The following is a 21,344-nucleotide window of genomic DNA, read 5'->3' as shown; positions in this document are numbered from 1 at the left end:
CGCAGGTGTTGCACAGCTGCATTCCTCAGCATCATCACTTCTCAGAGGGGGCTGTGAGGAAACCTCACTGAGCATTCGAAATGGTACCTGGGTTACTGGCACAGACAACCCATTCCTGCACTTTTCCCAGTCACTAAATGAAATACAAAGAACAAACCCCAAACCGTACACAGTTAGCTTTCGAATGAATAACAAAACTACTTTCACACACAAAAACCAGCCAATATTTAAACTTACTCCAAGGTTTCAGATCAATAATTTGAAGACATCAGCTATTACTGTTTGAAACAAGCACCTAATCACAAGCTATTTCAGCATCCTGGCTATACGCTGCTTCACAAGCTTCCACAGGGGCAAACATGAAACGAACAAGTGTCCGATACCACTGGAGAATTCCCAGTTTTATTTACCCAAACATCCAGAAAACCTCAGCTCCCTAATAAAATAGTGGTGGGGAAGAGGAAGCAGAGTTGCAAACATGTTTTTATCAACCCCCCCAATAGCGATGCAGAAGCACTGGTAATGCACTCCAAGGACAACAGGATCAAGCCTTACCTCAGCCCAGGCCTGCACACTGTCACGCGTAAGCAGTCATTTCTGTAAGAATTAATTAGGGTATCTATACAGAAGTAACTAGAAGTGGGACTGGACTCACAGACAACTGGAAGCATGACAAAGGAGTTTACAAGGCCCATCATAAGCACTTATTCTCCCACTCCAAAACAGTACTGTCTCTTTCACAAGAATAACCACCACCACCACAAAAAAAAAATCGCTTTATTTTATTTTACATGACATGACTAAGTCCAATATGTATGTGTGTGTACACATATTACATAAAAAATATATATATACACACACATACACTTTTTCTTTTATGGAAAAAAATAAATAGAATCAAGACATTTCTTAGCTGACAGAGGTTAAGATGCACAATTTTTAAAGAAAAAAAATATTTCAAAGCTACCAGAGTCTAAAATACTTTAACTGCATACTTCTTGTCCCCTAAATTGAAATACTGTCTAGCAATTGAACAGAACCTGAAACTAGTCCTCTTTCATGCAATTCCCCTGAGGATCTGAAGGTACCCTATACATCACTCACATCTACTAGATTCCTTAATCAAGGTATATGCATTTTGATTTCTTTCTCCTTTAAGGGCTGACACGTTAATCTCCTGTCGGATAAGGGCTTTGAGTTAAAAATCATATCGGACACACAGGTTTTACTTTTATTTTAAGATGTTAAATGTCATATTTGAGATCCCATCAAGGCATTAAAAATAAGTTAGAGGTCCCAACTTCATCCTGAGAAACTTCACAGATCAATGAAGTCTCTTACCTTCACAAAGCTCTCTCAAGTGACACCCCCATGCAACTGATCCCCTGGGCTGGGGACAAGAACCTTCCACAGCTCAGTATCACCTTGGTAAGCCAGGGCATGCAGGGACGGTGGTGTGCTAGGATGTGTAAATGGGACGTAACCCTATAGACATAGCTAGCATCACCTAGCGTGGTACAGTCACAAAATTGTATTGCCTTATTCCCAGCTCATATAAAAGCTATTTCTGTTCATGCTTTCTAATACTGCTTAACGAAGTAATGCCATTACTATTCTGTGAAACACTACAATGCTCCAATTCATGCCCTCAGGGCTTCAAACTCCTTCCACTGACTACACAGGAAACGTGGACATCTCAGGTCAGGGGTTAATCAGGAGCCTGAAGTAGACAGCGTCAACTCACAAGAGTCAGTGTAAGGCCCGACATCAAAGACTCCAGTTTTAAACACAGACTGAAGCACAAATGCAATTTGTGTTTAAGTGCAGGTTAATTAACAGCTTTGCAAGATACAACTGGTCACCATAAGAAAAATCCCAAACCTTACATGTGGGTATTTCAAGAATAGATTATATACTTTAACTATATTCTTAGCATCTGAGAAACATATGTCACCTAGTCCCATAGTTACATACTAAAGTAATGTCTGAAACCTATCTAAATGCATTGGAGATAGAAAAATAAAGCAACTCCATGGGACGCAGCATGCTTAGCTCCTCTGTTCAAGTCCAAATGAAGTCAACTAGAGCCTTTTCTTTAATTTTCATAGGACTTAAGTTAGAATCTTCAAAACCCACACTTCAGTCATGAATTTCTATATGCAGATTTCAGGCCCTGGTGAATTGAAAGTGATCTGAATACCCTACCTTAAAGCAGCCTCAATCTGCTAACATAATGCAGTCAAACTAGTTTGCGGAAAAATTATTAAACACATGTGAATGTTCAGTCTTGGCTGCATTCTTAAAATACAGATCTTACTATATAACTAGTGACATGGGAAGTATCCATCACTTCATACGCTGGTGATTCATGCTTTGCTCCTCTGACAGTCACTTCTGAACAAGCTGCAAATGCACACAGGCTACAGTAAAACTCATGTTTTCAAAATTTAAGTGAACAACTGACACATGATTTCCGTTCTTTTCAGTTGGAGTCTTATTAAAACCAGTCAAGAATAATCATTTCCCAAACAACGTGCAGTGTGTTTATACTGAAATTGAACTTCTGCACTTACCAAGACAAAGTTAAATAGTTTGGGCACAATTTTAAATTTTTTCAGATCTAGTAACTAAGAACACCATTCCTTCTGCCTAGAAAAAGAATCATCCATCCACCATTTCTAATACAATATGGACTGATAATGCAACCTGCTAACAACAGGAGAGCAAAACACTGAGGTCAGAAGCCACAGGGAAACAGGCGGGAAGGAACATCAACATTTGTGAAAGATGTCTATGGAATACTGAAAGGTGCCTATTTAAGATGGCTCAGAAAAAACGTAAGTTAGGAAAATTTCAGGTCTGGAAAACAAGAACTCCATTTCATCTCTGAATGACTCCCTGACCTCACTCAGATGTCTGCTTACAAAACAAAGGGAAAAGAACAAAACAAAGCCTCCTAAGTTAGATATTCTGTCTTAACTAGTGAACATCTGAATTTACAAACAGCAATTTCCTTTCTACATCTTCCAAAACAAACAAATGAAAAGCTAATCTCAACATAGCTTTTCTTCTAAAGAGACAGGTATGATAGATCTGCAAAAAAGGGACCTCCAGAGGACCCGTCCAACCTCAGCTGTTCTGTGATTCTGTGATCTTCTGGAGGTTTTTTTTTTGTATTTTTAAGTCAGATTGCTTTCTTCATGGGATCACTTTTGTGTAGCTATAGATTTTAAAATGACAAAATTAAGTAGTGAATTCTGAGTTTCAACACCTACCTTCAAACCTGCCTTTAGGAGACTTGGGGCAGCTGAATGTAAGTTCCTTTTTTGATCTTTCCCAGTGACAGTGATGTATAGTGACATCAGACACTTTTTTTTGGTCTCTCAGCATCTCACAACTTGCATTCAGTGAAGGAAAGCAGCAAAGGGCATAGGTACAGAGCCCAGGTGCAGTAGCTGCATATCAGCAGGGAATTGATGGCCACCACAAAACCAGTAAGAATTCCCTTTGCGTCACCAGGCCTAAGTGGAGCACATGTCCTCTGAGCATCCATCCCTTCTCCAGTGCATGCTGCCTGAAAAAATAATGACCCCATGCAGAGTCCTACAGAATAGTAAAGTGTATGCTGTTAGAGGGAAGAGCTGTTTATTAACCTGCAGTGAACATATTCCTACTTGACAAAACTAACTGTAGTGTTCATATTAAAGTCACAAAGGTGCTAATGGACTAGTCACTAACCTCTGGGCGTATCAGAGCTTTTGGATACTTTTTATTAGTGTCAGGAACCCACCACACAAGCTCAAGAAAACAAATGAACTAACAGGAACTCACTCTAAGACTAATCTGTCAATAACCGATCATATTCCTTCTTTCTATGTATGACTAATGATGATGATCTGAGCATCGTGTCTCTTTAAATTAGGAGACAAAGCTGATATGCTCAGATAATGGCCCACAAAGGCAAACAATTCAAGAGGAAGCTTGTGAACATCCTAGAACTTCTATTAATTACCAAGAGGGAGTTTCCTAGTGTGGACTGCATATGGCCAAGTGTTTGTTCTTCCCCGCCTCCAAAATACACCAGCAAGTGGAAAGGAAGAAACGGAATTGAAACACTTTCCAATTTTGCACTTCAACAATCCTCAAAAAAAATTTTAAGCAAACTTAGGGAATTACAGTTTTGGTTCTGTGAGCAAGTAATTGCAAGATACAAGAGAGTGTCTTCTAAAAGCGGCTGCGTGCATAGCACAGAATTGCCTGTGAAAAGGAGACCCAAAATCAAAATGCATAAGTAACAAACTTGTTGGCCAGCACAGTTACCAAGAAGAAATGGCAAGTATGTATAGAATCTCTTTCACAGAAGAACTGTGGGCAAGCACCAAATTCTATGTAAGTTACATTTCTGATTTTACCTTATGGTGATAACTTCAAGCAAAAGGAATTGTTTCCACAACAGCACGATTTTATTCATGATTTAACCAGGTTTATTTTGGTTCAGTTTAACTGGAGTAGGAGCAGGTTAACTTCTTGTACTGAACTGTAATTCAAAACAATTCTATTATTTATTACTGACACAAGTTTAACTGAACTGGTTTATGCAGAGACAAGACAAACAGAACCTATCCAGAAACCTGTTTTGCAAAGCCTCTCCATCCAAAGTGTTTCATATATAATTTGGGGGTTTCCCCTATTATTAACAGATCTGGCTGTAATTATACCATATGAGTTTTATGCTACTTGGAAACATCACAGATATAAAAACCACATGCAATCTCTAAGAAACGGTAATGAAGGGAAAGCATCTTCAGTTTACCACACTAGACAGTCATGGCAGGAGGAAAAAAAAAAAAAAAAGAACGAGACTCTTGGAGCTGGAACTGCTCTGACGTCTACAGCAAGACTAGAACCAAGTTCAAAGGGCAAGAAAGAAAAAGTCTATTTTTCAGTGCTGGACTTTAATCCGTATGAACTCATGACACTAAAACTTTTAACAACTTGTGTTCATAACCACTGGTAAGAATTGTGCACCGCTGAGCAATCTTAAATGCTCATAACGCTCCAGTTTTATTAAGGAAATCAAAATGTTACAGATCAGAAATGTCTAGATTTTTTTCCCTTAGGGCTACTGTCATTGCATTTACCACTAACTGTAATCTACACACAAAAGTCAGAAGCTCGCAACATTAAACACACATATATAAATCCAGGTCTTCCAAGCATCAGAAATCCAATATAAGTGCTATCTTTTAAAGAACGCAGACCGCCCTTCCAGGAACATTACAGTCCAAACTGCTCCCAGACCTGCAGCACTCCTGCACAGCCGCGAATCCTTTCCCAACACTATCTGCCAAAGGAAAATTATGAAAGGGAAAGCAGGAACACATAATATTATTGAGCTAACATACAGTCATGCAATCCCATTTGCAAAGGGATGAGTATCTTTCACACTTATGACAACGAAAGCCCACAGCATCGACCATTTCGAAAACCTCAGTTGCAGAAGACGCCTGCCTAAGCTTAAGATGGAAAAAAAACACACCTTAATGCTCAGCTGTGAGCTAGAGTGTCACAATGCACAACACATGCCAAAACTCACCAGCAAACACATACCAGACCAGGAAAATGGACTACCAGAAAAGTATTTTTCAGGATGGAGGGAGGGTACTGCCATTTTTGAAAGAGTTTGAGTACAATGATTTTGTAAAATGGTCTGGTTTCTTTTCTCCCCTCAGTTACCCCGTGAGTACATTTCACAATTTATTTCTGCTATATATAGCCTCAGAAATGCACTTGCTTCCTGAGAAACCATCATTCATTTTTGTGATAGCAGCTTACACAGAGTAGGGGGGGTGGGAAAGAAGAGGCAATATCCTTCCTCCCAGGCCCCTAAAATCAGAGTTCCCCCCTTCACATCACAGTCTAAATGTTCAATGGCATCATTTGGGCTGGAAAACCAGTAGTCCCTCCTCTTGCTAACATATTTCTTATTTTGAATTGTTGTTACTATTTTGCTCTCCTTTTCTCCAAGTTTAAGAAATTTGTCTGGGATACAAATCTTTAATAGGGAACAACTAAACCAGGGTTTTTTTGTATAATCAAGGAATGTTATACAAGAAGCAACCAGAAACAATCAGGTCACGTTTATTTGCACTGATAAGATACTAGATTTACCCTAGTTTGTGTGTCCTGACTCAAAACAACATGAAATAGTCAACCCAAAAGTCTAAATTTAAACGCGCTTCTATACAGTTAACACAGCACTGCCTGCTGCAGTCATATGCAGAAGCGTATTAATGAATTCACTGGCATATCTGGCTACAATACAAATTAATGACAAGGCTTTCTAGTTCATCCATTTTTCAAATCCCCAACATCACTAGAGACTGCCAATCACGGACTAAGCAAATTAAGCATTCTCTTGAAGGACTTGATTTGTCTCTGTACACACATTAGCTATAACATTCCTGTTTGGTTAAAAACAGGAGGAATTAATTTGTCTCAACATCACGTTATCCAAACACAGGCTTCCAAAACTATGATTAAAACACTTTTGAACAACCTTGGCAATGTTAACTTGCTAGCTGTACACTGGAAAGGAACATGCGGTTACAAAGGAAGAAAAGAGGAAGAAAGAACAAATACACTATTATTTAGACAGCATACCTCCCCCCAAACAGACCAACAGTTACTCTTTTCCAAAGTCAGCATTTCCCAGAATTTTATTCATAATAAAACTGAAGCCATCTTATCCCATATAGTTTTTAAAACTGCATTTTTTTTTAAAAAAAAGGTATTTTTAAGTTCTCTAAAATGTACACTTTAATTTACTAACAACAGTACAAACACAAGAGGTATCTATTGATGAATCCATCTTATTTAAGAAGTGAAACTTCCAGTATAAGTAGCCTGAAGCAGTGTAATGAAAAAATATTCAACTAGGACAGGGAAAAAACAGGCTTATTTTTATATTACCCTCACTGTCTAAAAATGCCACATGCATACAAGAGTGAGGTGATCTGAATATACACCTGGAAGAAAAAAAAACATAAAATATTTCTCTTTGGGCCTTCTGTAGCACAGGTTATTGTGTTACTGTCACACTTCCCTGACTCTAGATGTTCAGATCCAGACCATGCCTAGAGGGACACTCAAACTTGAAGATAAATGAAATTGAGATGAGAAATCAACGTGTGCGACTTAGCAGCAACCTCAGTCCACGCAACAAATGCTCAGGGGTAAAACACCCCTTACTTTCCATAGCACAATTCTTCACAGACTTTTTTCCACCTGGAAATTCCTTCACCTGTGGAAGCTATCACAAAATGGCAACTTCCAAAATGGTGCTTTCACTCCACTGTAAAAACGTCATGGTATTTTTTATTGATTTACATTAGGGCATCTTTAAAGGTGTCATCCAACTTTTAAGGCATATTCTTAAAGAAAATCAAGAGCATGCACACAGGAAATTAGTGTGGCATGACTACACCATAACTGCATTCCCCCAGGCAGAACGGCCCTAAAGCATTTCAGTGAGAGAGACCTTTTTCAAGCAATTTATTAAGCAGAATACCATCAACCCTACAGGAGATCATTCTTCCTAGGGGCAAGAAAAATGTAAAATTATATTTCACAGAGGGTGGGGGGAAAAAATCCATACTCGCCATCATGATTATTCACACTTACTAACTACCACAAGTATTTCTTCTGTGTTCATTACTGCAAAAAACATCACGTTTGGAGTTTTTAAGGCCTCATTAAAATGGCTAACTACACTTACAGAAAAATTTGGGGGTTACAGGGTGCTTAGAGACACCTTAGAGACAGATGGGGAAAAGAAACCTGTGACTTGCTAACTGAATGCATCACCAGCAAAGTACAACTACCCTGCCCTCTGCTTATTCCTCTCTTATCAAAGAGGTGGCAGGTCTGAGACCTCTACAGCTAGCTGCTACAGCTTTGATTAGATGTCATCATCAAAAGAGAATCAAGATACCATATTGCCATCTTCCAGTATGTCAGCATGGAAAAGGATAAGGTCCTGTCTGCCTCAGTAACATTAAGCACAAAGAGATGCCAGATGATCCCCATCACATGGGCAACAACTCCTAAAACTCTTAGGAGAGGTGTCATGGGTCTGTGGAGCCTGTTCAAGCAATGAAAAGCTGTAACACTAGTTCTGACTCACAAAAGGAAAACAGCCAAGCTGAAGACATGCTAAAACACAGCTTATATTTAGAGAAAGATAGAGGGATTTGCGAAGTGATGTAATTCCTGTAACGTAAACTCCTCTGTTTGACAGAGGGCAAAATAAGATGAAAAGGGAACAACACGTTTCTCTAAATAATGGTAAATATTCCCTTGAACTTCAGACTTCAGCAGCATCAGTGCAACCCAAGAGGAGAAAGAAGACAGATGCCGTAAGTTTTACTTTTCCATTAGCAAAGCTAATTCACAGAGAAGGCAGGACCGGCAGTGGTGCCCCTTTCACTGGGCTGTCAAGGTTACTCTCAAAACACTGTGTCGAAAGGAGACCCACTAGATCCCCCTGACGTTTGTGGTGCTCTTCGCCTCCCGGAGGATCTCCCCGGGCGGGGGAAGGACCACAGCCGGGCTGCCCCGGCGCCTCACAGGCTTTCGGGCCGCTGTCAGAGGGAAGCCGCCCGCCGGGGGGTGACTGCAGGGCCGGGACCCGCCCCGCCGCCCCGCTCCGACGGCGAGGCAAGGGGGGCTGCGCTGCCACACGCACCCCTCGCCTCACCCCCGCCGCCCTGCGGACGGTGCTCCGCGCCCGCGGAACTCCGCGGGCCGTCCCTTCCCCGCCGCGGGGCCCGGGAACAGCCGCCTCCCCTCGAAGGCGCAGACCCGGCTGCCTCGGCCCGCCACCCCCGGGGCGCCCACGGCGCTCCGGGCGCCGGGACGGAGGCGGAGGACGCCACTGTGGAGTTAATCGTTAACTCGCTGCCCCGCTTCCCCCGAGAGCTCCTCCCGCGGGCGCCGTGGCAGCCGGCAGCCCCAATGGAGCGGCCGCGGCACCACCCCGCGGGAACCGGTGGGCACAGTCTCCCCCCCAGCGCGCCGTCCCGCCCCACGGCGAGCGCGACCCGCAGCACGGGGGCTCCTGCTGCCCCCAACACCTACCTACCTACGTGCCTGCCTGCCTTCCCGCCGGCTCCTCGCCTCTGCTCGCCGCAGCGGCGCGGGCGATGCGCGGAGACCCGCGGGGAGCGGAGTGCCGCGCCGAGCTGTGCCCCGCGGCGGCCGCCGCCGCGCTGCCAGCGCCGAGGCGTGAGGGCGGCCCCACGTGCGCCGGCTGCGCCAATCGGGGCCGCCCGCGGGCCGCCCCCCCTGCCGCTGCCGCCGCCGTCCCGGGCCGCCCGCGAAGCGGCGGGAGGGCGGGCGGGAGGAGCGGCGGCGGAGGCGGCGAGGGCGGGAAGCTGTTTCGGGAGGGCGCGTTGGGACGGGAGTTCGGGATCGCGGGAGGGGAGGGAACGAAGCAAACTCCGACCGCTGCTGATCGCGGGCTGCGCGCCGCTTCCGCGCCCGCGGGGCCGCCGCCGAGCCGGAGTGGCGGCGGCAGCGCGGGAGCGCAGAAAGGCGCTGGGTTCCGCCGCGGCCGGAGCCCCCGCGCCGCTGGAGCGGGCGCTGGACGGGCGAAGGCGACTGGGTTCGGAAAGTTTAGACGGACAAACCTCCAAAATGAACGTATAGAGCATCCTTTTGGCGCTCTCGTGTGAGCTTTGCCGCGCGGAATGGGCTGAGGAGAACAGAAACACGTTCCCACCTTGTCCCGCAGAGCCCGCAGTGTAGGAGTCGGGGCTGGGTTTCCTGAATGGCCCCAAGATAAAGCAGCGCCCGGGAACGGCTGGAGGGGGAGCCTTGGGTCGGGCAGGTGTGGGAATGGCTGCCTAAGGCCGTGGTGGGCTCACTGAGGGGGCATCGCCTTCTGCTAAAGCATCCGACTTCAAACAAATAACAACGCGGGGCTGTTCATCCACGCTCAGAGGGTAAAACTGGAGATAAATTCTGCCACTGTACTTTCTGCTTTGGGTAATTAGTGAGATGTGCAGCTTCTGCGCCACATTGCTGGGATTGCTGTGTGCTCGCTCTGGCGATACTGGGAATGTGGTGCTTGAAAACAATGAGCTGGTTAGTAAGAAAATAAACATTCCTAACATAGCAAAAATATTTTTGTACTTTGTTTTACAGTGTTTAATTTACAACACTGCGTTTTTGTATGATTGTCAACATGAATTGTGATTAGTACAATTTCCGTTAATTAATGAAAATGTAAGTTGATTGTTTGCTCGCTGTCTGTGTATTTTGATCCCATCATTTAATCTAACGGTTGTTGATGTTACACAGTGGCAGTTGTTCACTACCGCCTCGGTTTTTCAGTCCATTACACTCAGTTGTATTGCTGCGCCTTTAGATCTCTCTTAAAAATGCCCTGAAATCCATTCAATGACTCATATTAATTTCAATAAATTTTCCATGGGTGTCGTGGAAACAGGCCTATCTACTTTTGTTGTAAGCAACAGCCTCCCACAAACGCCTTACTGCCTCCCCATCTTACATATAAAGAAGTTCAGTCCCCGGTGGCCTTCAGTTTTCCCTGCATATTAAAAATAATTTTCCAAAAGATAGATCCCTTTTTTTGTGTGAGTCTGGTTGCCAGCAAAGTTCCATGTCTCCAACATCCATGAACTTGTGGCCAGATGCATAGCCATGAAAAGAAAACAGGGAAAACAGGCCACAGTTCTGAAAAGCAAAGTTGGAAACAAGGTTACTTTTTATCTGATGAAACTGAGCCTCGAGACCTTCAAAGAGTTAATCACTACCTTTTTTAGAAAGATAAACTTGGGAACATCCAGATATGTGATCCATTTTTATCTACTATCTAAATACCAAGTCTTTTTAAATGTCATTTTCTAACTTCTGTGCAACCGCACAGACTAGTAACGCTGAAGCTGAGATGGTCATTTAATTCCCTGATTCCAGAAACCAAGAAGAAAAAAGCTGAATATGCAATCAGGAACACTAAAACTGACACTTTTCAGCCCTTCAACCTTTTAACCCTTTTTGCTTCTTTTAGTTCTACTGTATTTTGGTGGGGTTTCTTTTTTTTTTTCTTTCTCTTTTTTTACCCTGTAGGTTGTCTGCAGGCAATATATTTCAGATAAGAGTAGAACTTGAAGTTCAACTTTTATTTTTGCAGCTACTCAAACCTTTCAAATGTGTCTCATTTTTGCTTCCATCATCTTTTGAACTGATAGTATTTAATTTTGGTAACTTGATTGTTGCTACTAGAAATGCTAATAGCGATGGACTTTGGTTTATATTTTAGCATACAGCCTGTCATTTACAATGACTTGTGTTGTTCCTGTAAAATGTCTTTTTCAATGTCCTTGGGCTTGTCAGGCTGAGCGGCATACTTGTGCTCAGCCATTGTTCTCCTCCTCCGACTGGATAAATTTATTAGTTAGACAGTTTTAGCACATCAAAACCATCCAGCAAGACTTCAGCCTTCATGCCAAACGGGTCTAGGCAAGCGAGTGAGTTTACACATGTAAGTAGCCCTAAACAACACCAAAAAAAGATCTGTCAGTCAACCATGTAAAATTGTTTGAATGCCTAAGGGTTCTGACAAGTAATATCTGGTGGATTTAAATGAATGAGTTGGAGAGATTATTGCCCACAGCAGTATGCCAGGCTCCTTCACAGAGTTTACTGTTTTCATAGTAGAACAGGACATGCGTTTGTGTCTCTCCTACCCCAATTCATAGTCTGTTATCTCAGTACAAACTAACTCACCTCTAACCTGAACATTCCTTGCAGCAATCTCCGGCCAGGAGGTAGAGCTTAAACCTGGGAAGTGATACTGTCTTAAACCATTTTAACTAGTTCTACCAAAGCACATCTCTGAGAGACATAGTGTTTGCAGGGTTGAGATCTGAGAAATTCTGAGTTTGCCTGTGTGTTCTGTAATCCTGTGGGGTAAGGAGGGAGGTCCAGATTCGGAAAAGTTCACTTTCCATCAGTTCCACCAGAGTAGAGGTGAAATAGAGATATTGGTGGTTATCTGGGTCTAAGACTCATCTGAGTATTCAAAAGAAAATTGTAGCCTTTGCTCCAGGAGCACATGAGACTGCGGAAATGGCTTGTGTGCAAGGTACTTAAAATTACATTTCATATAATAAACTGCTTCCAAAAAAATATGACCTCAGAATTTAGGCTAAAGAAACGTCACGCAGGCCTGGAGACCCAGCAATCTAACTATTATAGCTATGCAGTTGAACCACCAGAGTGCCTAAGAGTGTCACTGATAAGCAGTCTGATAAAGGACTAATGAGCAGGGTGTCTAAAGTCCATCCTGTATCTATGCAGGACACCTGAAGTGAAGGAAATAACGTTCAAACACACTATTTAAAGATATGTAGCATAAACTAAATGCACGAGGCTGCTAATGACAAGTGCTGGCATTTACGCTTAGTGCCTAGCTAAAGACATTAACCAATTTAAATGCTTTACAGATGCAAGACTGAGATAACTACTGGTAAGAAAGCGCATGATACAATGTACTGATGAACCCATGGAGAGGGGAGCTGTGTCCTGGACTTTTGGATTTCTCAGGCTGCAGTGCCATGGGAGCCAGAACTGTGTTCTGCTGTCACCTGCATACGGTGCTCCATTTGCTAATTGTTCTAGCCCTCAGATCAAAAAGCCCCATGTGGCAAATCCAAGCCTGTGATTAAAAGTAATTGGGTGAGTCAGGGGACTCGGTGGATGGCAGGGGCAGGCTCTGGAGCAGCCGGTGTTCCTCTTGCCTAGTGGGAAGGCAGCCAGCCTCAAAGAGTAGAGAGGTGGGGTCTGTGGAGAGCTGACAGCAGGAGGGGCAGAACCTTGTGCAGCGTAGGTAACAGTAGAAATTAGTCATCTGTGACGAACAGTGGGTATACTGCAAAACTACGGCATATCCCCAATATGTCATCGGAAGGACCATAACTCAGTTTTTCTTTTTGCTTCAGAATGAAATGAGCAGCATTGCTTTTTCTAATGATGAAAGAATGCTTCTATATGTAAGAGAGTAAGTGGACAGAATTGCTTCTGTATCTTTTTAAAAAATACAAATAAATTTTTAACATAAAAGTATACTTCCCATCACCCTTGCTGAGTTATATTTTCTTCTGGAAGTACTCAGTAGTAGCAAGTGTTGCTTAACAAAAAGAAATCTGGTAGAATCTGGTCCAGAGAATCGCTATGATTTACTAATGTTTGCAAGAAAAGCAGTACGCATCTACGCACTGCAAAACTGATAAGTCCGTATTAATAGATACAGACTTCTTGGTGATAATAATGTCATTTAACAAATTGCTCCCACCCCTTTGTTACCCATGGAGAGAGCATTCAGGAATTCTGCACTTCTTCCAGCAGCAGAAAGTATTGGCAGGTAACAAAGGAGTCATTCTTTCTCTCTACTCTTTTGGACGCTTCTTCTCCCACATAATAAAAAGCCCCCAAAGTATCTTCTTGAAAGTATTCCCTCTATGAGGCTGAAAAAACAAGCAAAAGGATTGAGGCTGGGAAGCAAGTCAGAATGAGCAAACATTTTGTAGAAAACACCTTGGACACTGGGTATTCTACAGCAGGATCTATAGGACATGTAAAGCAAAGCAAATATTTCATCAAGGGACTCTCATCTGACAGAACCATAAAACAAGAGCAGGAAGTTTCTGTGCTTCAAAATATCATTAAGAGTCCAGTACGTGGAGGATGCTGTTCTACAAGATTGCTTTATCTTTCTTTACAACAGACAAAATGAAGCACCGCAGAAAGTCAAATAATATTTCATCATCATTTTTCTGTTCACTGTGTTTCTTCACTGGTATCTTCTGGTGTTTGTTTGTTTCCTGTTTACATTAAAAGTAATATCCCTAACTGCAAACTCAGGTCTCCTCTAAGCCTCATTTCCAACTGAAAATTAAAATGTTTAATTAAGTATGAGCACTGTCCAAAAGAAATAGTCCTTAATTCAAATCTAACCAAGATAACATCAAGATATATATCTGTGTGTGTGTCTGTGTGTGGAAAATCTAAATCCCAAATTATTGGGATACATTAGAACTGACCAGCTTCCTAAAATGAGGGTACCGGAGCTTGTTGTCACAGAACACACATAGATCAGTTTAAAAATAGCTATGTAAGAATGAGATGAAGAAAGGTCTTCTGTGACCAGTGATATCTCAGAAAGCTTCCAGACCCACAGCAAGGCAGTGGAGAGCACAAGTGACATTTTCCTAATTTTTTTGAAAAGATGCACTTTTCTGAAGAGACATGCAGTGGGAGCTTTAAAGGGGTTTGATTAATGCGTGCTTACAGGACTTGGAAGACCCTAGCATTTTATTGGATCTGGTTGTCTGAGTCACTAATTACAGGCTTCTCTTGAGCAGCTGATAAAATCTATGCATAATGTTTATGATTACCAGGGGAGTGGCGTCACACGCTGCCCGGCTTAACAAAGTATATGACTTGGCCACAGAAATTCTAGTGTGATTCGTAATATGGTATGGGGAATGCAACATAAAATTATATATCACTTGCACAGCATGCCTTTCTGTTTATTATCACCAAATGGTTAGTATCAAAGCCATGCGGAGACTAGTGTTAAAGATCATGGGGCTGAGTATGAAATTCAAGGATTTTAGAAAGGTTAGAAACACGCTTTCATAACTGTTAATTTAAAAATTTTTACAACTGAGGATTTTTTTGCTCTGGAGCCAAGAGTATTTTGAAAGTTTATAGCAATTATTTAAAAAACGCCCTTCATGGTAAAGTGGAGAAAAAGCAGACAGCAATAGATAATTTACTGTGATGCCTGTACAAAACACTCGTGTAAAGTTTTATCAGCTCTGTAGTATTCTTTCCTAGATCATGTCCCAGATTCGCTAATACAAATGTGTTCCTTCCTTAGAAACAAGTTTATTTTTCTATTCAACTTGCAGCTGTGAATGAAAAAAAAAAGAAAAATGTCATTGTTTTGGGAAAGTTTTGTTCTTCCACAAAACGGCTCATTTTGTTTTTTATTATTGCAGTGATTATAGACCCTAATTTTGTTTAAGGTGTAAACGATTTTATGCTTTTATATTTGAAATATAAAATGTACATTAAATGTATTTTCGTCAAATTAAATATTATATTTGAAACAGCTTGATAATAATGAAGAGGAGTAGGTTTAAAGACCATATAGATAACTGATGATACAATACATGCCAGAGGAAGCATTGAAAATAGATTTTTGAAAACTGTATTATTGTTAGCAATATTATTATGTTGGCTTCACAGTTGTTTATGAAGATGCAAAGTTTTCAAAAGCTTCTCAATTTGATTTCTATTTTTGCAAATGCAAATGACAAAATTAAGGTCAAACTACCTTGCCTTTCAGTTGGCTGTGAAAGATAGATGAATGCTGTCACTTGTGTGTGCAATTGTCTGGATTCATAACTAATTATAGACATACATACATATTCACACACTCTAAACTCCAATTTTCTGAAAAAAATTGTTAGCCAGGATCTTACATTCAATTTGAAGAAAAGTGTTATCCTATGAGAGAGTCAAGGCTGCAAGCAGAAATCCTTACAGCAAATTGGCAATCTAAGGGGATCCATATTTTATAACCCATTGCAACTGAAAAGAAAGCATCTCCTACTTCATGCCTGATTACAACTCAGAAATAGGACAGTACCCTGTACTTCCTAAAGTCACGAGAATAACAGTCTTGCTGACATAAGTGGGGCGCTGGATGAGAGCTGTGGGTAACATATGTTCCAGAGTAATGATAGGCACTTTTGAAGAGTGCTTTTAGTGGAAATCTGCAGGTAATGACAGTTTAACTTCAACATTCTAAACCAATAAATAGAATTATGCCAATTGTTTACAATTAACATGAAATATATTCTAACTTTTCAAGTGAAGAAGTGAAGCCCAGAGATACCAAAAGCTACATCTTCAAAAGTGATCTTAAACTTCTTGGTCTCTCAGACTTGAAGAACCATTTAAAATGCCCAAAATAATATACATGAGAAAGAAATGTAAAATTAGAAGTAATTTTTAAAAGTTTGACCATGATTGCACAGCAGCTGGTAGTTTTGGAACAGGAGAGTCTTTGGTCTGTCACTTTGTGCTTTTTTTAAGAGGAGCTTCTTTTCTTAACAGGTCTTACTGATGTAACTATAATCATTTTGCCGCAACTACAGATTGTATGTAGGTACCACCAGAAATAATACGACTGGAAATAAATTCCTGGTGATGAGAATGATGATACAGCGGGAGAGGTTGCTCAGAGGGGCAGTTGAATAGCCATCACTGGGAAGGCCAAATCTGTCTTTGAAGTTAGCCCTACTTTGAGTTTGCACAAAATCACCTCTAAAGGTCCCAGCCTAATTAAATTTTCCTGTGATTCCATGCCTGAGTTAGATTCAGGTGTCATCCTGAAGAACTGGGAGGAGGCTCTCGCTGAGGCCGGCACAGATGTTCAAAACCTGCCCAAGAAGGTTTTATCCTGACCTGGCACTGGGGGTGCATGAGGAGGTGGACCCTGACTGCAGCGAACTCTGCAAAGCTCTCCTCTGTCCTCATGGCAGCCAGACGTTTGGTAAGACAGAGAAGGTTTCTTGTAACCTCCCATATAAAACTCTTCAAGGAACCACTATTGTACTGTCTTTTCTAACTAATTTGTGTATTGCTGAATCTTCAAAGTGGGAATAAGGAGTAAGAAACATTGCAAGGAAGCATTTTATTGTAAAAAAAACCCTCATTGCAGGCAGGACAAAATGATAAGACATCCTTTTGAAGTACACACTGAGCTATAAAAATTTTTCACTCACCGACACTGCTGCTTATATCTTCTTTTTTTTTTGTTTTTTTTAAATAAGAATCATCAAATAAAACCATAAAATCAGAAAATCCATATCTGCAGAGCAGTTGATTCAGCATCGGTCAAAAATTGGAAGAACATAAATCTTAGAGAAGCGTCAAGATCTCGACAAGCTTTGTTCTCTGCAAATCAGATTTGTTGTTCTAATGATTGTGTTTACCTCTGTTTCTGCAACCAGTCTTGACAAAGACACAAGAAGGCAGATATGAAAACCTGTCCCAGAAATAATTGTGCACCACTGCTCCCTGAATTGTTTTGATAGCTTTTTTTTCTAATATGAATTTATGATAACAGTAAGATAGATTTTCTGTGGGATTTTTCCTTATTTTTCTACCACTGACCATCTGTCTGCCTTTTGTGAGGACACATCAAATTGAAAATAGTTTCAAAGTTCTCTGTATCATAGACTTAATATGTGAAATATTTTTAAATTCAGGGTTAGATTTCAGTTTGCTTCTGGTAAAATCAGCCACAAGCTCTGTTAGTGCATTAACACTGAAAGAGGTTCGTTGGTTGCCAATGCTAGAGCTCCTACTGAAATTACATCAGACGCAATTTGTACAGACAGGTTTCTTGGATGGGAATGCATGCATGTGGGAGAATGTGCTTTTTTTTAGAATAGTAAGGATTATTAGGTAGAAGTCCAGTTACAACCTGAAAGCTCTAAGATACATAGCTCACATCAATGACAATAAATTAAATCTTGTCTGCAGAGGCAGAAAGAATCAAACCAGTGGACTTAAGAAAGATATCAATAGGTTATTTAATGAACATTATTTTTTTTTAATGTTTACATGTGTACCTGTATCTACATCCCACATATGCATATAGATATATGTGTTTCTGTGGAGATACTGTTTAACATTATCACCTTACTGACATAATCACAGTCCTCAAAGGCTCAGTACAAGTGCCCTGAGAATTTCTGCAATAGAGGTGAAACAGCTTCGTGCAGTGAGGCCTAAACAGTGCAAAGCCGTGTGCTTACTCGTGGCATGGGCTCTCTGCTGCCCGGGACTGTCGGGAGCAATAGGACTCACAATCCTTACTTCAGAGAGAAGAGCCTTGGAGTTCAGTCAGCTCCAGCACTGTAAGCGTCTCAAACTTTAAACAGGTTTCACTGCATACAGCAAAGGGCAGTAGCAAGCATGCATGCTTAATAACCTTTGAGTTTCATTTTGTATTTAAGAAAATCAATTAGCAACCCATACATAGCATTATATCCAGCCTCTCCAATCATTTAAAAAAATGCGTTAGGTAAAATGGCTTTGTGTATTCTGACAGTGAATTAAATGTCCAATGGACAATTTTCCACTCATGATTAGCTGATTAATGGCACCGTTCCCTGAGGGGGCTAGTCAAACCATGTTTGTCAAAATAAACAGCTATGCATATATATATATATACACCCACATATATACATATATATAGGCACAGAAAGAGAAAGCAATAGATGTTCAGTTTGTCTATTTCTTTCAAAACTGAGGTCTAATCAATACTGTGGGTTTTGACCTGAAATCACTTACCAAATAATACAATTGATAGCACCATCAGGGTTCTTTAACTACTGAAAATGCTGATTCAATCGCTGTAGTCAATATACAGACACATAATAAATTTTGGACTGGGGGAAGTTAATGTATTTACAATACAGCATTTGAAGGATTTGAGCATATGTAATGGAACGTTGCTTTAAAGATTAATAGCCTTGAGGATTTAAAAAAGAATGAGTGACTTTTCCTTCATATTAGAAAATGAATTTCACTACACATCTATATATGGCCAGTGATGTTAACTTCCTAAGAGGGATGATAAACTTCCCAAGTACTCGAAGTTTGCTCTTCTGAATACCAAGAGATCAATTTTAAAGTGCAGTTCATTCTGAAATGCTTTCATTCTCTGAATAATAGTAACGACAGTAAAATTAACTTCCTTTCATGTTATTATTACTCTTCATTGTAAACATTTCTTAGGATAAATTCTTAGGATAAATTGGACAGACCCTCTTTGCAACTTAAGCTTTGTCTTTGTTAGGTTTCATTGTTAACACTTCTGATAATTATCTAAAATTTTAAAAAATGGATTCTATATTGGTTTCTCTGTCTATGAAAGAGAGAACCAAATATGAAAACAAACCAATCTCTTGATTAAATTTAGTTCTAAAAATACATTCAGTACCGTTAGTAGAAAAGTTTCCTGTGACACATATAAACTAATGATGCACAAAGTATTAGAGTTGCCTTTTGTTGTTAATCTGTTGAAGAGGAATAATGATGAATACAGTCAATGAATAAATTCCAGAATCTGTTTCCAACAAAACATTCACTCTCAACTGCTGAAGCGCCAACGTCAGACCTAGTAGCGTATTTCCAACTTGAAGTTAGAACTGCATTCTGTTAACTATTCTACTTTCAAGTCTTATGCTATAGAACTGAGAAAAGAAAATTTGTCTAGAAAATGAGAGCATGTGAGAAGAAGATATTGTACATATAATTGATTTCTATTCCATTTCTAGGCCATTTAGTTGTCATCTGGCACATTGTCATCATGTGTTTTGTTTCACTACGATGCTATTTTTAACCTGTGTATCTGGCAAACAGCAAAAATTCTCTCCTTTATAAACACTTTAGTGTCTAGATAAGCAGTACTATAAACAGCTTCCATTGACACCATCTTGCCTAAGTGAAAAAAGTTTTGGATATTTGTTGTATTTGCTCACTTTTGTGTTTAAAGGTAAACTGTTGTGGGTTTTTTTTAACATTAGAAAAAAAAAAGAAAGGCCATAACCCTGTTATACAAGTTCTGTCTCATAAGACTTGCTTCTCTGGAAGGGGAAATAGAGGAAAGTAGTCAGGCCCAAAATTCCTAAAATAAAAAGGACAGTTGAGGAAGAGAAAATCATGAAATGATACACTCTTGTTAATAACCAAATGCTAGTTTTAAAAGTTAGTGTTCCGTGAGTGAGAATATTACTGCAGCTAACTTGTGTTTTTCCACGGCATGATTGATGTTAATGACAAATATTCTGCAGTGTGTGCTGGCCCTGCTCCGAAACGCGCACTTTGGCTTCACTGTGTTCTTGTAGCTGCCTAATTTCAATGAGGTTACTCCTCTTTTCCTCTTGCAATCTTCCCAATTTTTCTATTCATTTTCCTTTTAATAAAGTAATGTTTCCCTTGTGTACCAGTGAAATTTTATTTCTAAGACTGGAAAAACATTTTTTTGTTCGGCTGAAGTTTTTCATAAATGCATAGGATTAAAAAGCCCACTCCCCTACTACTTACAGCCTGTAGGCCAAATCCAGAAGACTCTCTTTCTTTTCAACTGGCATCTTTTATCTGTACATCTTTAATATTCTTCTGTGCAACAGTGCAGACGCAAGTACTTATGATGGTAAAGCCTTCTCATGGAGATAATAAAGGGTACACTGCAATAATATATAGCGTGATACACAGAAAACCACACCGTGTCCTTTAAGAGGGTAAGACATTTTAAATGAAGTAAATGGAAAACTTCATGGATTTTTGTATATATTTTCAGTACACATTTGTTTTCAAAATACTTAGTGAACTGTGATTTTGTTCTCAGGTGTTAGCAATGAGAACTCTGAGTCAGGGAATTATAGCTGGAATAAGTGTTTAACATAACAAAAAGCTAACTTAAACTAGGGAAAAGCTTTGAGGAGAGAAAGGGTTCTGTTCATACCTAAGGCCACGCATCCATGTTCATTTAAAGGAGAGCCCTGTGCCCTCAGATCACCGAGTACTGCGGATTTGAATAGGACCAGGTATGAATAAAGAGAGCACATACTATGGCATTTCCATCTGCATGCTCTGTGGGCATGTGGGCTGCTGTTCCAGATTGCCTGGTGTTTTTCCTCTGCTTATCTGCATGGCACATTGAGGAGTGCTTTTGGCAGCTGGTTCCCAGGCTCTCTTGTTTCTGAGCTCAGCTCTGCAGAAAAGCCCCAGATAAAGGGCCAAATCACTATCAGGACAACATTACCTTTCAGCCCAGTCATTTCCAGAGTGCTTTTTAGAAGCCGTTCTGGTCTGAAACCTGACAGCAGCCTGACATCAGGAATGGGGCTGTGTGGTCACTGAATGGTGAGCATTGTTTCCTGCTCTCCAAAAACCGCAGAGTGGCAGGCAGGGAGCAGAGCTGGCAGTGCAACCGGTGCGTCTGACTGCCAGATGTCTGTCTCGCAAATGTCCAGACACCTATGCCAGATAGTGTCTGGACCCTGAGGGAGATACTGAGTGCTGTAGAGGGATCATCGGTGGAGCAACAGCTTCCAGATAAGAGTCGATGCCCATGCACATAACTCTGTGCCGATTTCACCCTTTAGCTGCTGGAGTAGACAACTGACCTCAGGGAACCATGGGCTGTTGAAGGAACATTTCTGGAAGCC

The 21,344-nt window shown here is 41.0% G+C and overlaps 1 protein-coding gene across 3 annotated transcripts in view; it reads right to left on the bottom strand.

Moving 5' to 3' along the window:
* The window catches only part of STXBP6 (syntaxin binding protein 6), a 154,765-nt gene that overhangs the window by 117,655 nt on the left and 15,766 nt on the right, over positions 1–21,344 (bottom strand). Inside the window, exon 1 of one of the 3 annotated variants that reach the window (XM_063333718.1) lies at positions 9,139–9,339. The exons of 1 other annotated variant lie outside the window; for it this stretch is intronic. The gene's annotated coding sequence lies outside the window, so the exon portion shown is untranslated. Of the gene's footprint in view, positions 1–9,138; positions 9,340–21,344 lie in introns of those variants that run through there. One more of the 3 variants, XM_063333719.1, reaches the window with a different exon arrangement.

This window comes from Chroicocephalus ridibundus, chromosome 4 (genome assembly GCF_963924245.1).
Source record: "Chroicocephalus ridibundus chromosome 4, bChrRid1.1, whole genome shotgun sequence".
NCBI lineage: Eukaryota > Metazoa > Chordata > Aves > Charadriiformes > Laridae > Chroicocephalus > Chroicocephalus ridibundus.
This window is presented reverse-complemented; position numbering and strand designations above follow the sequence as displayed.